This window comes from Octopus sinensis, linkage group LG5 (assembly GCF_006345805.1).
Source record: "Octopus sinensis linkage group LG5, ASM634580v1, whole genome shotgun sequence".
In the NCBI taxonomy this organism is placed as follows: domain Eukaryota; kingdom Metazoa; phylum Mollusca; class Cephalopoda; order Octopoda; family Octopodidae; genus Octopus; species Octopus sinensis.
Genome location: NC_043001.1, coordinates 100,907,559 through 100,922,560, shown reverse-complemented (window position 1 = coordinate 100,922,560; position 15,002 = coordinate 100,907,559). Strand labels below are relative to the sequence as shown.

General features: G+C 33.2%; 1 protein-coding gene across 1 annotated transcript in view; it reads right to left on the bottom strand.

Moving 5' to 3' along the window:
- LOC115212230 (general transcription factor II-I repeat domain-containing protein 2A-like) overlaps window positions 1–15,002 on the bottom strand; it is a 126,524-nt gene that overhangs the window by 70,914 nt on the left and 40,608 nt on the right. The gene's annotated exons all lie outside the window — the stretch shown is intronic.

The window sequence follows — 15,002 nt, the reverse complement described above, 5'->3', positions numbered from 1 at the left end:
CCTTCTTCTTTAATATTCTGGTAGAATTTCCTTCAGATATTTTCACTGAAGAAATTGTTACTTATTTCAAAAATCTCATTTGTCTTGTCTTTACTAAAATTAATAGATTCAGATTCTGACTTCCATTTCTAGGAGACCCTCTCTTCTTGACATTATATTAATATATTTTTGATATTAGATATTTGTCTTCTGAGTTCAGTGGAGAAGGCTAGGTTTTTATTTTCTTCTTTTTGTCAATTAGTCTTTTATTCTTTTACTTGTTTCAGACTAATGGAGGTGCATGGCTTAGTGGTTAGGATGTTGGACTCATGATCGTAAGATTGTGGTTTCAATTCCTGGACCAGGTGATGCCCTGTGTTCTTGAGCAAAACACTTCATTTCATGTTGCTCCAGTTCACTCAGCTGGCAGAAATGTGTGATCCTGCGATGGACAGGTGTCCTGTCCAGGTGTCCTGTCCAGGTAGGGAACGTATATGCCATGGAAATTGGGAAACTAGCCCTTATCACTTGGTATGACTGGAGAAGCAATCTTTACTTTACTTCAGGGATCAAACTGCAGCCATGATGGAGTTTGATCGCCGAAGAATTCACCTTCAGAATTTTGACCTGAGTGCTCAATATTTTTACAGACTGATACTTATGCTATCAGTGTCTTTTGCCAAACCCCTGACTCATGGAATCATTAAAACACCAACACCAGTTGCCAATATATATATTATGGTCATGTGATGCATATGGACGAGGACAGCTGTGTAAAGAAGAACTGATTTTTAAGTGTGGAAGAAACCTGTGGAAGATGTAGACCCAGGAAGACATGGGACAAATGGATGAAGTATGATGTATGATCCTCATATGTTGGGCCTCACAGAGGCAATGACTGGTGACTGAGACCTTTGACAATATGTTGTGCTTGAGAAGACCTGCCAAGCCAAGTGGAGTCGTACCCATGGCCAATGCTGGTGTCACACAACTGGCAACCATGAACATTGAGCCTCATATATACAAATGACTGAGGCTTTTGGCAATATGCTATGCATGAGTTGAAGACCAATGAAGCCAAGGGAAATCATGGTTATGGCAGACACTGGTATCACACAACGGGCACTCATGCTGGTGGCATGTAAAAGCACCCATTACACTCTCAGAATGGTCGGCATTAGGAAAGGCATCAGACTGGAGTCCGGTGCAGCCCCTCAGCTTACCAGCCCAGGTCAAACCATAAAACCCATGCCAGCATGGACAATGGACATTAAATAATGATGATATATATAGCCAATGGGCTTCTTTTGGTTTCTGTCTACCAAACTCACTGATAAGACTTTGGCCAGCCTGAGGATATGGCAGAAGACACTCACCAAATGTGCCATGCAGTGGGACTGAACCCAGAACCAGATGGATGAGAGGCAAATTTCTTATCACATGGCCAATTTATTTCTACTGTTACTTAAGAGAGTTTGTAAAGGGTGAACACACTTTCAGTCAGGTTGTTTCAACAAAAGCAAAAGTGTAGACTTCAGAAGTGTTTCTCTCAAATATAACCAATTCAAAGCCAAATCCTGTAATTCAAAAATGGTAGAGAGTTTGATATCAAAAGACAAAGCAACAAAAATGGTAAAAATTAATCAAGATAAACAGAATGTTTAAAGCAATTCAAAAAGTTTGCCAAATTTTAGAAGCAAAATTTATTCTAAAAAGGAAAAAAACAAAGCAAAAAGCAAAAAGTTTGACGTGTGTGTGTAAATATATATATATATATATATATATATATATGTATGTATATATGTATATATATGTATATATGTATGTATATATGTATGTGCGTGTGTGTAAACATACATACATTCATGCATACATATTCTTACAACAATGCATTTATATATATATAAATATATGGATGCATTCATAACTGCATATATGTATAATCACATATATAGGCATACATGCATATATATATATGTACATAGATGCATGTATATACAAATATATATGCATACATATATATATACACACACACACACTCATATATTCATATACAAATACATATGCATGTATGTATATATGTATATATATATATATATATATATATATATATATATATATATATATATATATTATATATATATAAATATATATATATATGTGTGTGTGTGTGTGTGTATATAGGAATGTGTATTTTGGGATGGAATATGTTTGATTGTGAAAATGATCTTACCTATTTTGGGATATTTAAACGTTGGTTGAATTGGTATTGTTCATTCTACTGTGTACCTTTTAACAGAATTGGATAGACAACTGTCTGATACAGCTGAGCGAAGGGGGAGGAGGAGGAGGAGGAGGAGGTAGAGGGGGGAAGCATATGTGATTGAATGTGAATATCTTAAATTAAAACCTAGTACAGGATACTACATACACACGTGAAGTTATATAAGTATCTATAATAAATATAATTGTGTGTGCGTTTGAATGAAAGAGAACAAAATTTTGTTTTGTGTACACAAGTGCATATACAAATATGAATAGATAAACTGTATCTGATATAAAGTTTTGCAAAATTCTATATGAATACACATGCATATATGTATATATATATATATATGTATATATATACACACACACACACACACATATATGTACATATATGTATATATATATATATGTGTGTGTGTGTGTGTGTGTATATAGGAATGTGTATTTTGGGATGGAATATGTTTGATTGTGAAAATGATCTTACCTATTTTGGGATATTTAAACGTTGGTTGAATTGGTATTGTTCATTCTACTGTGTACCTTTTAACAGAATTGGATAGACAACTGTCTGATACAGCTGAGCGAAGGGGGAGGAGGAGGAGGAGGAGGAGGTAGAGGGGGGAAGCATATGTGATTGAATGTGAATATCTTAAATTAAAACCTAGTACAGGATACTACATACACACGTGAAGTTATATAAGTATCTATAATAAATATAATTGTGTGTGCGTTTGAATGAAAGAGAACAAAATTTTGTTTTGTGTACACAAGTGCATATACAAATATGAATAGATAAACTGTATCTGATATAAAGTTTTGCAAAATTCTATATGAATACACATGCATATATGTATATATATATATATATGTATATATATACACACACACACACACACATATATGTACATATATGTATATATATATATATGTTTGCATGTATGTGCATGTATATATATGTGTATATGTACAGAAGTGAATATGTTTTCCTGAACATGAATTTGTATTATTTGTATGTGTGTGTGTATGTGGGCAGCAAATATTTAAATGCGACAGAACAACATACTCTACACCGGCAGATAAAACGAGTTTTGCTTTAAAGTGACAACATGAAATAGATGCTTCATCTCGTAACAAAATTTACAACACCCCAAACCACTACAACGTCTGAAGGTTGATACTTGCTTGAAATTTCTCTTTCACTCTTCCAGGACTATGAGAAACGTGTTCAATATTATTTATGTGCTTTGCAATTTTAATTAGATATTTTATTAATAAGATTTATATGGATATCAAATGTGTTGCACTTCAACGTATTTAGTGTATTTAAACATATAATTGAAGAAATAAATAATTCTATGTTATTCAAGACATTCCCTTGTCACAATAGCGAGTAACATAGAAAGTCTTATGTGTACTTTGTGACTAGAATACTTAAATAAATATTTCATATATTAAAAATTAATGTTTGATATATATTTCTGATTCAGTGTGAGTTAGGGGTATTTTGGGCAAGGGTCTTCTATACTACCCCTGGGCTAACCAATTCCTTTGAGGAAAATTATCTTTGAGGAAAATTATCATGTGTGTGTTTAAGATATTGAATTCATAAGGTGGTGAGCTAGCAGAATCCTAACCACATTGGACAAAATGCTTTGCAAACATTTCTTCTGATTTATGATTTCAAATACTGTTAGGGTCCACTTTGCCTTCCATCCTTTTGGAATCACTTAAATAATTAATGGGTGAGCACTGTGGTTGATGTAAACGACTTACTTTGTCACCGAAATTACTGGCCTTGTGCCAAAATATGGAACTAATATATTGAATTAGTGTCTGCATGTGATTATGTCATTCTGTCTAGGCAGTTGGTGTAGGTCCGTTTTCATCCCATTACTTAGCAGTTTGGCAAAAGAGACCAATAGAATAAGGACCAAATTTAGAATATGAGCACAATTTTAAGGATTCATTACAAATAGAAGTGGCTTTTAGGACAAGTTCACATAAACCAAAGGAAAATTAGCGAATGCAACACAACTTGGTTTTAGAAACTCTAATAGAATAATCTTTATACTCTTTAAAAAAACAGTTTACCACACATATGTGTGTGTTTGTCCCCCACCATTGCTTGACAACCAATGTTGGTGTGTTCACGTCCCCATAACCTAGCAGTTCAGCAAAAGAGACCAATAGAATAAGTACCAGGCTTACAAAGAATAAGTCCTGGGGTTGATTTGTTCGACTGAAGGCAGTGCTCCAGCATTGCCACAATCAAATGACTGAAAATAGTAAAAGAGATAATTTGAACCATTGAAAAGTATTTTAATGTTTCTGAGATTATCTTTAGAAGAGGAGAAAAATCACCAGAAGGGATTCTGACAATTGATATATTGTGGGCGAGCAGGAGGATCGTGTTCTGAGTAGTAGGAAGAGAACAATACATAAATTGAATAAATAAAGAGGGAGTTCAAAATAGATCAATGGTAGTTTACTATATCCTGGGCTTATGCACATTTTGTGGTTGTGGCATGAGATAGTAAAAAAAAAAATTCCAATCTCATGTTTAGAAAATTGCCAGAATTGTTGATGTTATTCAAGTATATCTTTTTTATGCCTTGTAAATAGTTGCAGATTTTAAGCCTTTTAATGCCTGTTCTGCTTCACAAAGTGTTTTTTTAATCTTTTTTTTATCTAATGTCAAAGTCTAAACCATGTTGTTTTAAGCATCCCATATAACTTGATAATGTTGCTGCTTTCCACTTTTCTCTGTCTCTGAAAGATGATGTGTAACTAATGTTACATCACTTAAACTTACCTTCATCATATCATCATAGTGTTTACGCTCTATTGTACACTATGGTTTAGCAGAACTGACTTCTATTTAAATATATTATCCCCTCTGCATTGCATAATTGCTCAGAAAGGTACACATTGATGTTTCTGCATGTACACTTAACCTCTGTTAGTTTAGTTGAACATCTGTTGTAGTATCTTTCATGTTGGGGTACAACAATAATTCACATTTAGATATTCATGTTGAATACATTTCCTATAGTGATGGTTGAGGGGAAAATGTTTATCCATCAGATTTAGAAAATTTCTAGCAATATTTTACTTAGCATCTAAGGAAATTGGTGACGGGGAGGAAGATAATCTGATGTAGTCTGTTATTAACATTAAACAGGTAAGGGATGGGCATGTAGGTAATCTTATCATCAAACTAGCAGCTAAAGCATTACTATAATTAGGGGCCACCTTGTCAAAGATTTCTTTGCTAGATGAGTTTCAATATCTTTCTACTAATGCTACCGACTAGATTTTTTAAAACTATGCAAGAAGGGTAGAAGCTGTTAACAAAATAGAAAAGTTGTCAGCTCACTTCACTACACGAACAAGTCTCTCTTTCTCTCTCTCTCTCTCACCCTGTAACATAATATAATAATATGATGCAAGTGTGTGTATGTGTGTGTCTGTATGTGTGTGTATTCATAGTTCAAGAGGAAAAGGATAGAAGTAAGTGCACATTACCTACATACATATACGTGTGTATCTGCAAGCACATGCACACACTGCACATTCATAGACATGTAGATATGCGTAAAGAGATACAGTAAATACCATACCGTATCCTTTATATTCTCATCTATATTCACCAATAAATCATAATCAATACCTATGCTATCCCCATAAGATGAATCTCAGGATTAAAAGACAAGTATTTTGGAAGTAGTGAAGAAATAATATCTCTTGAGATATGGCAGTAGTTTGAGAGGTCAAAGAACTAACTTTTTCTGAGACTTCTAATATTTTTGGTCAATAAATATTCTTTAGGCATTATAGATTTTTATCACATCATATAATTAAGCCATATTGATTGTTTCTTTCTAAAAATTCTAAATACACTTTTCGATTTTCTTTTTTCTTTTTCTTTATCTTTTTCATTTTCTTTCTTTCATTTTTTTTTTTTTTGCTAAAATGTTGCTTGCAAAAGATATTTCATGTTTTAATTTCGAGATCAGAACAAGGATCAGAATTAAAAGAAAATTAACGAGGCTGTTAGGCACAAAGAGAGAATACAAAAAAAGTTCCTAAATAATTTCCCCCCATCACCAATTTGAGGAATATGTAATCAAAGCTAAATGTCTCTAAGGGCCTTTAGAAGATCATTAGAACTTTGTTTTTAGCTTTATGCCTTCAACAGCTTCCAAACTTTACAATATCTGACCTCTGAGGACTGCACATCTTTCTTTATCACAAAAGCACAAAACATATCATTTGCTAATTAGATATAAAGTGCTAATAAGCCCCAGTCAGAACACTGGTGACCACCCAGAGATTGTGATCTTAACTCACAAAGCAGATTCTGTCTGTATCTACACACTAACAATAAACTCAGTACCAATCTGTGATCTGATTAGGAAGTCTGTATGTGGTCATTCACCCAGCTGGGAATAACAACTAATCATCATCATCATCATCATCGTCATCGTCATCGTCATCATCATCATCATCATCATCATCATCATCGTTGTTGTCATCATCATCGTTGTCATTTAACGTCTGCTTTCCAGGCTGGCATAGGTCAGATGGCTTGATAAGAACTGGTAAAGCTATGAGTTACACCAGGTTCCATAGTCCCTTCCTAACACCAACCATGCAAATGTAATAGGTAGAACTACATGCATTTTCAACCTCATGTTGATATCTGGTGTGAAGTTCTGCAAATTATATTCTGCATAGACGATCATACTGACGATCTACAGATAAATTGTGTAAGTAAAATTACGTAATTTGTTGATAGTGAAACAATTGTTTATGATTAATCTATATTTTTGTTACTTTTGTCTGCTCGCTTACGTTTCTGCTGTGCTAAATTTTCTGGAGAACAATTCTTAGTGGTTAAGACCATAGCAGATCTTCTTCTGGCATAAGGGTTTCCACATAGTGGTTAAAAAAAAAATATTCCCTCTTATATCTATGTATGAAATACTATTTACTGAATCTCAGTTTTTTTATATGCTAGACCACTGGTGTTAATATTGATGTTATCAAATTAATATACAATTTTTCACCCTCATTTTGATTTTAATTATATATATATATATATACACCTTTTAATAAAGGGTAAAAATCATTAATGATTTTACCGGGGGGGGGACAGCATGGAAATAAAAACCTTTTAGGTAAATTTTACAAATATTTTAATAATTGTATACATAATCATAATAAGGAATTGGCTATAAGCTTCTCCATGCTCTGGAAAAATAGACACCAAAAGACACTATTACCACCTTAAAATCTCTGAGATTTCTCAGAGAATTTAAGATGGTAATAGTGTCTTTTGGTGTCTCTTTCTTTCCAGTACGTGGAGAGGTTTATAGCCAATCCCTTATTGTGTTTAAGTATATAATTATTAATATATATATATATATATATATACATACACACACATACATATGCACACATATACACAGACACACATGTACACAAACACACGCACAAGCATACACATGCACACACACACACACATACATATGGATACAAGTAACGAGGAATGACTCATCAGCTGTTTCCAAAGAGAATCTTCCACTAATCATGGAAACTTGGTTACAGATTTCCACACATACAGGAATTGCAAAGTATAACCAATAATTTTGGAATATGTCCTGTAGTTCTGCCTCAACTGATAAATTTTAACAATTTTGAAAACTAAAATTATGAGCCATATTTATGTATAAAAATTATTATTTTTTTTTAGAAACAATATATATTGCATTTGACATTTTAAAATATCCAGCCACGTCTCTCATAATTTTTCTGACTCTTCAATTTTTAAAATTTATTTGCTTTTTCTCCTTCAAGTTTTTTTGTTTTCATTGATATTAATGTTTTTCGCCAGCACCTACACTTGCTTGTCTCCTATTTATTGTTTGTCTTTGCTCTTAACATTTTTGCATACAATTAGCCTCTCCCTCTCAAACCCTCACCTTGTTTATGTATTTATCAACTCCACTGATCTTGCTTTCCATTGATCTCAACATTCTCACCCTAGTTCTGGCTGCCAGCTTTATTCATACTGTACGTCCTCGTACATTGTACAGTTCTTATCCTTCAAATTTCCTCCTCCACTTCTTTCCTTTTCTGATATCCATTCTTGCATTCAAAATAAAAGCATATTTTTTTGTTATAACAGAATACTACATCTTTCTTTGGATTCTACTATTTTTCATATTCGGTGTGCCTTTCTAGTCTTTCCCTGCCATGGTTGCATTTACCTACAAGTAGATACAATAGAGTGTGTAGCCTTTATTTATCATGACTAGGATGAGGTCATCAACTTGAAGGTAAAGCAGTTGTACCAAAAGAAGATATAAAAGGATTATATTTTACAAATAGATTCTTAAAGAGATTGCTTTTTACAAACAGGAGAGAAACTCATCCTCATTGTAAAAACCTTGAAGTTCACAATATTCACAGTGGGAACAATAACTAGCAATAAAGACATAATTCGATCCAGTGCTCAAACCTATTGTCTTTTAACTGCCCAGACATTATTTTATTATTGACCTGATATGATCATTAATATGTACTGGTTTCAGAGTGTGGATATAATACAGGTGAAAGTCAAGAGTTGGTATATGATTTGCATGATGATAAAGCTGTAATTTCTGATTCAGGATCTCTTTTGGTAACTGAAAGCTGGTTTGAAAAGTATAAGAGGTACCTTATTTTGCATAGAATTCAAAAGCATTTTTGTTCTACTGATATGAAGATTGGTGCTAATAATTTTGAGGTACTGAAGAAAATGATTTCTCCAAGGATGCTGCATATTAAAACAAGCGTCCAATGTTGATGAAGCAAAAGCTGAGCTAATCTGGAGGTGTATGACTCATTGAGATTTCTTCTGAGGCAAAATCAACATCAGGTTTCGAAGCTTCCAGATATAATCTAACATTTCATGGTGATGTAAATGATACTGGGGAATTAAATCCCTTACTCATGTATCCCTTGAAAACTATGTCTTTAGTAACCTACCATAATCATATTCTACTTGTGATTTAGTGTTCAAATAAGGGGGCTTGAATAACCACAAACCTTTCCAAGACTGGTTTACAAGTGCTTTCGTCCTGCTGTTGAAAGATCCAGTGCAAGGCATTTCTCTTCTGTGAAATTTCCCCCTTTGAATAAAGTAACAAGCCATCCAGAAAACTTAAGTTGTCTCTCTAAGAATATGAAAGTGTTTACCCCTGCATGATCACAGTCCATTAACTGAAACAAGTAAAAGAATAAAATGTAAGAATATAACCACAGGAACACATCTTTTAGCCAGCCAATGGAACAAAGTGAGAGAGTTAACTTCAAGACATTATCAGAGAAGAACTTTGAAACAAGCCAGAAAAAGTAATTTTTGAGGAAGAATAAACCTACAATTAAAGATTTTTTTAAATGTTCAAAATTATATTTGTTGTGAATTATATAACTGAGTCATGTGATAAAATGAAAAACAATTATGAATGGCACTTGGGAAAGCAGCATATGGCCCAGTTGTGGCCATGATTTATAGGTTTTATACTTTCAGCGAGTCTGTTCAGGAAGATATTGTGGCACAAACAATGTAGAATTCAAGAACTTTTACAAGATGAGTTGAGTTGTTAGAGTCTTGAAGAGAAAGTTTGTTCAATGAGGAATTGATTGTGTTAGAGTAAGCTGCAGAGTAAGGAGAGAAAATAAAAGTTCCAGTCACACCATTCTAGTTGACTATAAAAGAAATGGCTGAAAGGCTGTTACTTGCGAGTCTTTGCTGATAACTATCCTCATCATGAACATAAAATAAAAACAAGAGAATATATTACAAGATCAGTTTCTATATTGAGCTATAGACAGGGACAAGGCATCGTAAATGTCAACAACTTTGGATAAATGTTTCCTTAAGCAAAGGCTGATGATAATGTATGGAGCAGAAGATAGTACTTCTCTCCCTCCAACAAACTCCCATTACTCCCCATTCCCATCACACAGTAGTCAACATCTTTTGTGATGAGTATGTACTCTACAATAATATTACTGCATTCTCATGTAATCCTTTATGTATTTCTCTTCTAATCTTTTTATGTAAACATAGTGTACAGTGTAAGCTTAAAAATTGTTATTTCCCTACACAAAAACAGTTGCTTTACATTTCGTTGTAAAAATCCCATCTGAGCATATATTAATTCCCAACACAGATATCAATAGGAAAAATAAACCTTCCATTAAAGAATCCTCTGTTATGGCAACATATTCAGGAATGCAAAGTTCTGTAATATGGAGGAGACTTCCAGTTAATAGAAACCTTTAACAAGTTTCTAGTAATTTATTTTAATTTTTTTTCTTTCTTTATAACCCAAAGCATCATGTGTGTGTGTGTGTGTGTGTGTATGTGCATATGTGGTGAAATGAGAATGAGCTAAGCAAAACAACTGTGAAGGGCCCCTAGCATGTATATGAGCAACAAAGTTGAATAACAGTACAAAGATAGATTCTTGATTCTGTATATATTAGATCCTCCCAAATGTATTGACCAGTAATAGAAAGAACAAAAAAATCACATTTTGGTTGCTAAAAAAAAAAAATTACTTGGCTTACTTTTCTATAGATTCTAGTGACATATAAGCCAGCAACTGTTTCGTTACATTTTTCTTGTGAGTGTTTTTTATTTAACAACATGGTTATATTTTGCAGCAGAATTTCTAACACAATATTCTTGTTGTCAACATTAATATCATTGACCTAGCAAACTATCTACATACTTGTCAGCTTCATAATTTTTACCTTCTTGATTCAACTATTTATAGCAAGTATCAGTCAATCATGAGTTATTTTCTTCAGAGCATAATTGCTTTATGCTAGCTTTAGTTCAGTTTTCTAAACCATTGCTTTCAATCTGATAAGAAAACCAAATTTAAGTTTCATTATATAAATTTAAATGTGAGTTTGATTATTATCTTTGATGTGTGATATCTCATATTATAATTTTGTATAGATAACAAATCATAATATTCTCATGAACTTCATAACTTTGTTTTATCAAATGTGATGAATAAAATAAAGAGGAGGTTGTCTCCAAGTGGGTGGGTAACATTTCTGTTATAGTTTCAAGTCATTTGATTCCCTCAGGCATAAATAGCATTATTTCCCATTTGAGAGAGCTGAGAGTTGATTTTTTTGCTGTATTTTTAGTTCCTTGTGTATGTGTGGAAAGTGAGTGAGGAGTTTAATGATTAGACAAATCTAGAATTGAGAGCAAAATAAGCCAAGAGACAAATTCTAATGAGTTTTGCTTTTTATTTTTAAAATGGCTGCCAGATTATTGGTTTATAATTGGTGAAGTAAAACCTGTGTCAACAACAAATATACTAAAATGTCAGTCATTACCTAAACACCTGAATGTGGTTACTTCACACTGAGTTTATTGTGACGGAACCAATACAGTCCAGGACGACCAGTGAAGAGGTCAACAGTTCAGATCTTGTCCTCAGCACTTCAAGTATCCCTTGAAAAGGGAAGTGAGAGGCAGGTTTTGTCTAGCGAATGTTTCAAAAAAAGATGGGTGAATGTAGCAAGAATGGCATGTATGAATGACGAAGCCACCTTGAGCATAACCCTATGAACCCGGAAAAATTTAAAACAGAGGGTTACCTACTTGCAAACAAATATGGTAACATGTAACATTATTGACCGAGTTTACCGTGGTCTTTTCCGTAGGCTTTTCTTTCCATGGATAAACCTTATCTGCTCCCCCCTTTACACTTTACATCATGACATTTCTGTGATACACGATCCCTATTGATCGTTTTTTTTCTTTTTTTTCTTTCCCTTTTACGATCCCTTTTGATCGAAAACATACCCCACTTTTTTTTCTCCCCAAAAAGAAAAGCTCTACTTTGTAATCTGTCCCATCTGTGTGCAGCCCTGTGTGGCTAATAAAGAAACACTATGTTCATTGCTAAGACATCTTAATTCCTAAAGTCCAGTCTATGGCCCAAATGCTTAGATTTCAAAGATCTGGAAGTCATGCATAGTGTATAAGTCATTATTGTCAGTGATGAGCTAGATTGCAGAAACCAAGTTCAGTTCCTTTAGTTGGGAAAGCTGTGTGCTTTAGGGAAGATTTGTTTATCATTCAAGAACTCTACAGTGCCTAACTATGAAAACCGGTTTTGTTCAGTTTCACAATTTCTATAGTTTCTTATATTTGAGGTCTTTAGTTTGTGGTTACCGTGGTGATCATGATGAGGATAACAATGTTGACAATGGATGATACTTCCACATATATTTATGTCTGTGTGTATATAGCGACAATTTACAAAAAAAAAACAACAAAAGACGAAGATGAGTGTGTAAACAAAAAAACAGATGTATTAGTTTAATGCTCAGGAAGTGATAAAGTCTTTTACGTTTCGAGCCTACGCTCAGAAATAAACAGGAACACAGAAATAAACAGGGAAAGAAAATAGAAAAAAGTTTAGTGGCTAGCGATATCCATCAATACTTCTAGATGTCCAACTGGTAAATTTTTATTGTTATTTTATTTTATTGACTTCAATGGTTTTAGGCCCTTTAACCATCAAAATTTATTTTATTTTATTGACTTAAATGGTTTTCTCCCTTTAACCATCAAAATTCCTAAACGTCAAACTGGAAAATTTTCTAATCTTTTATTATTGTTTTATTTTATTAGTCTTATTTTATCTTATTTTCTTTATATCTTTATATTTTTTATTTTTATATTTATATTGACTTAAACAGTTCCGTGCCCCTTGTACCTTATATCATTTGTTTATTTTACCCTGGAGAATAACGGTTTATTAGTAGTCAGTTTTTTGTTTTTAAATACTAACTGACCAATTATACCTGGTGGTAGGCCCTGGTCTACCTATTTCGGATAATAAGTGGATTGACTGAAATGCCTACTAGTAGTAAGTGAAAAATTATATTAAATTGATAAGTAATGTATTATTATGATAAATACTATTACTTAGTACTATAAACATAATTAGCATTACCAACACTTTATAGTATTTTTACTCCTCCTTTGACCTATCCTATTTGCATAAAGAGCTATTATTTTCTAACCTAAACAGAATTCAAAACATGAGTATAAATACATACACATGAATATATTTGAGTCCATGAGAGAACATTTATGTAACACATTTGCTTACCCACCCTATCAGAAATTTCCCTTCAATCATATCCTTATGGAATGGAGAATTTATTGAATAATAGTTTTAAATATTTTTACTTCTGGGAAGAGGTGGTCCTCATTAATCTGGCCTCTATCCTCTGACCTGTATACATCATGGGGAGTGGGTCCTACAAGAAGATTCCCCTTCAGTGGCTCAGCTCTTAGGATCATTGAGGCATACACACCACACATCAAACAAGGACTGGGCCTTTTGATAGATGAAATGATGATAAAGAATTTGAATTTGATGGTTTTCTATTGGATTTTAAGTTGCGCATAATTATCTTTTGTTATCAATTGATAGTTTCATAATTCTAATTAATTTTCAATGTGGTTTGTTGACTTTTAATTTGCTTTAATGACTTCTTTGCCATTATGATATACTTTGCAGTCATACAGTCATATGTATGGCCTTGTATGAAGTGGCTGCTTCATTATCATGTTTGTAATTTATTTTGTAAATAAATGTGTTCAACACAGCAACTCGTTTAATTGTCTTAACTCCACTAATAAAAGGAGAAATGCAACAGAATTTGAAATGCTCTCTTACCCTTGTAGTCCCAGCTTCTGTCTAGATATCTATTACGAAATATTTTATATCAACTTTTCTATGCCAAAATATGGGGTGATTCTAGTTTGAGAAAGCTTTGCACACAGGGGCAAATTTACATTTTGTTGTAAAGATTATATGCCAACATAACATGGCAGTCCTAGTTTAGGACGAATTTTGCTGTAATTTTGCCCCAGGAGACATCGTTTCCATCTGGCTGTGTGACACAATCTGTGTCCTTATATTTTCAAAAAAAGATATCTAGCACCCCAACTCAAAAGAATATCTGTGTATTGCGATTTCCGGGTTATTTCCCTTCATCAGCCTAGCTGGAGACGATGTCTTCTGGGGCTAAATTACTGTTACATACGTCCTAAACTAGGACTGCCATGCTATGTTGGCAAATAATCTTTACTCCAAAGTACTGTTGCTGAATATCTCTCATTGTGAGATTTACAAATAGTAATTTTTAAAGTTTTTGTTGTTTAAAGAATGGCAGTTGTTAGTAGGTTACAAATTATGGATTTGATACCTGTAGCTGATGAAGTCTAACAATGCTGAAACACGTGTCCTACAGTCTGGTAACATCATTCATAGTCCAGTGAAGTGTGTTTGCACATAATTTGTCTACCAAGGAAAATATTTCAGCAGTGATCTTCCCACATTTGAGCCTGCACGAATGTCTTAAGTATAACTACAAAATTACCGAGCCTGGGTTATATTAATGTGTAAAATAAATGAATCATAGGAATTCATTATACTTTGGATAAATGGTTTCAGAAACATGCTGACAAGCTTTGCTTGATTCATAAATGTTGATTCATCTGCAACTGTTGCATTCAAGTCAGTGAGAAGATTGTTGGATTTGTGCTTCAGGAAATGTGTGAGAAACAATACCAAAAACAAAAAAAAACAAACAAATATAGAACGTAAAATATATGTATATATATATTCTTTATTATCTACTAATATATTCTTCAT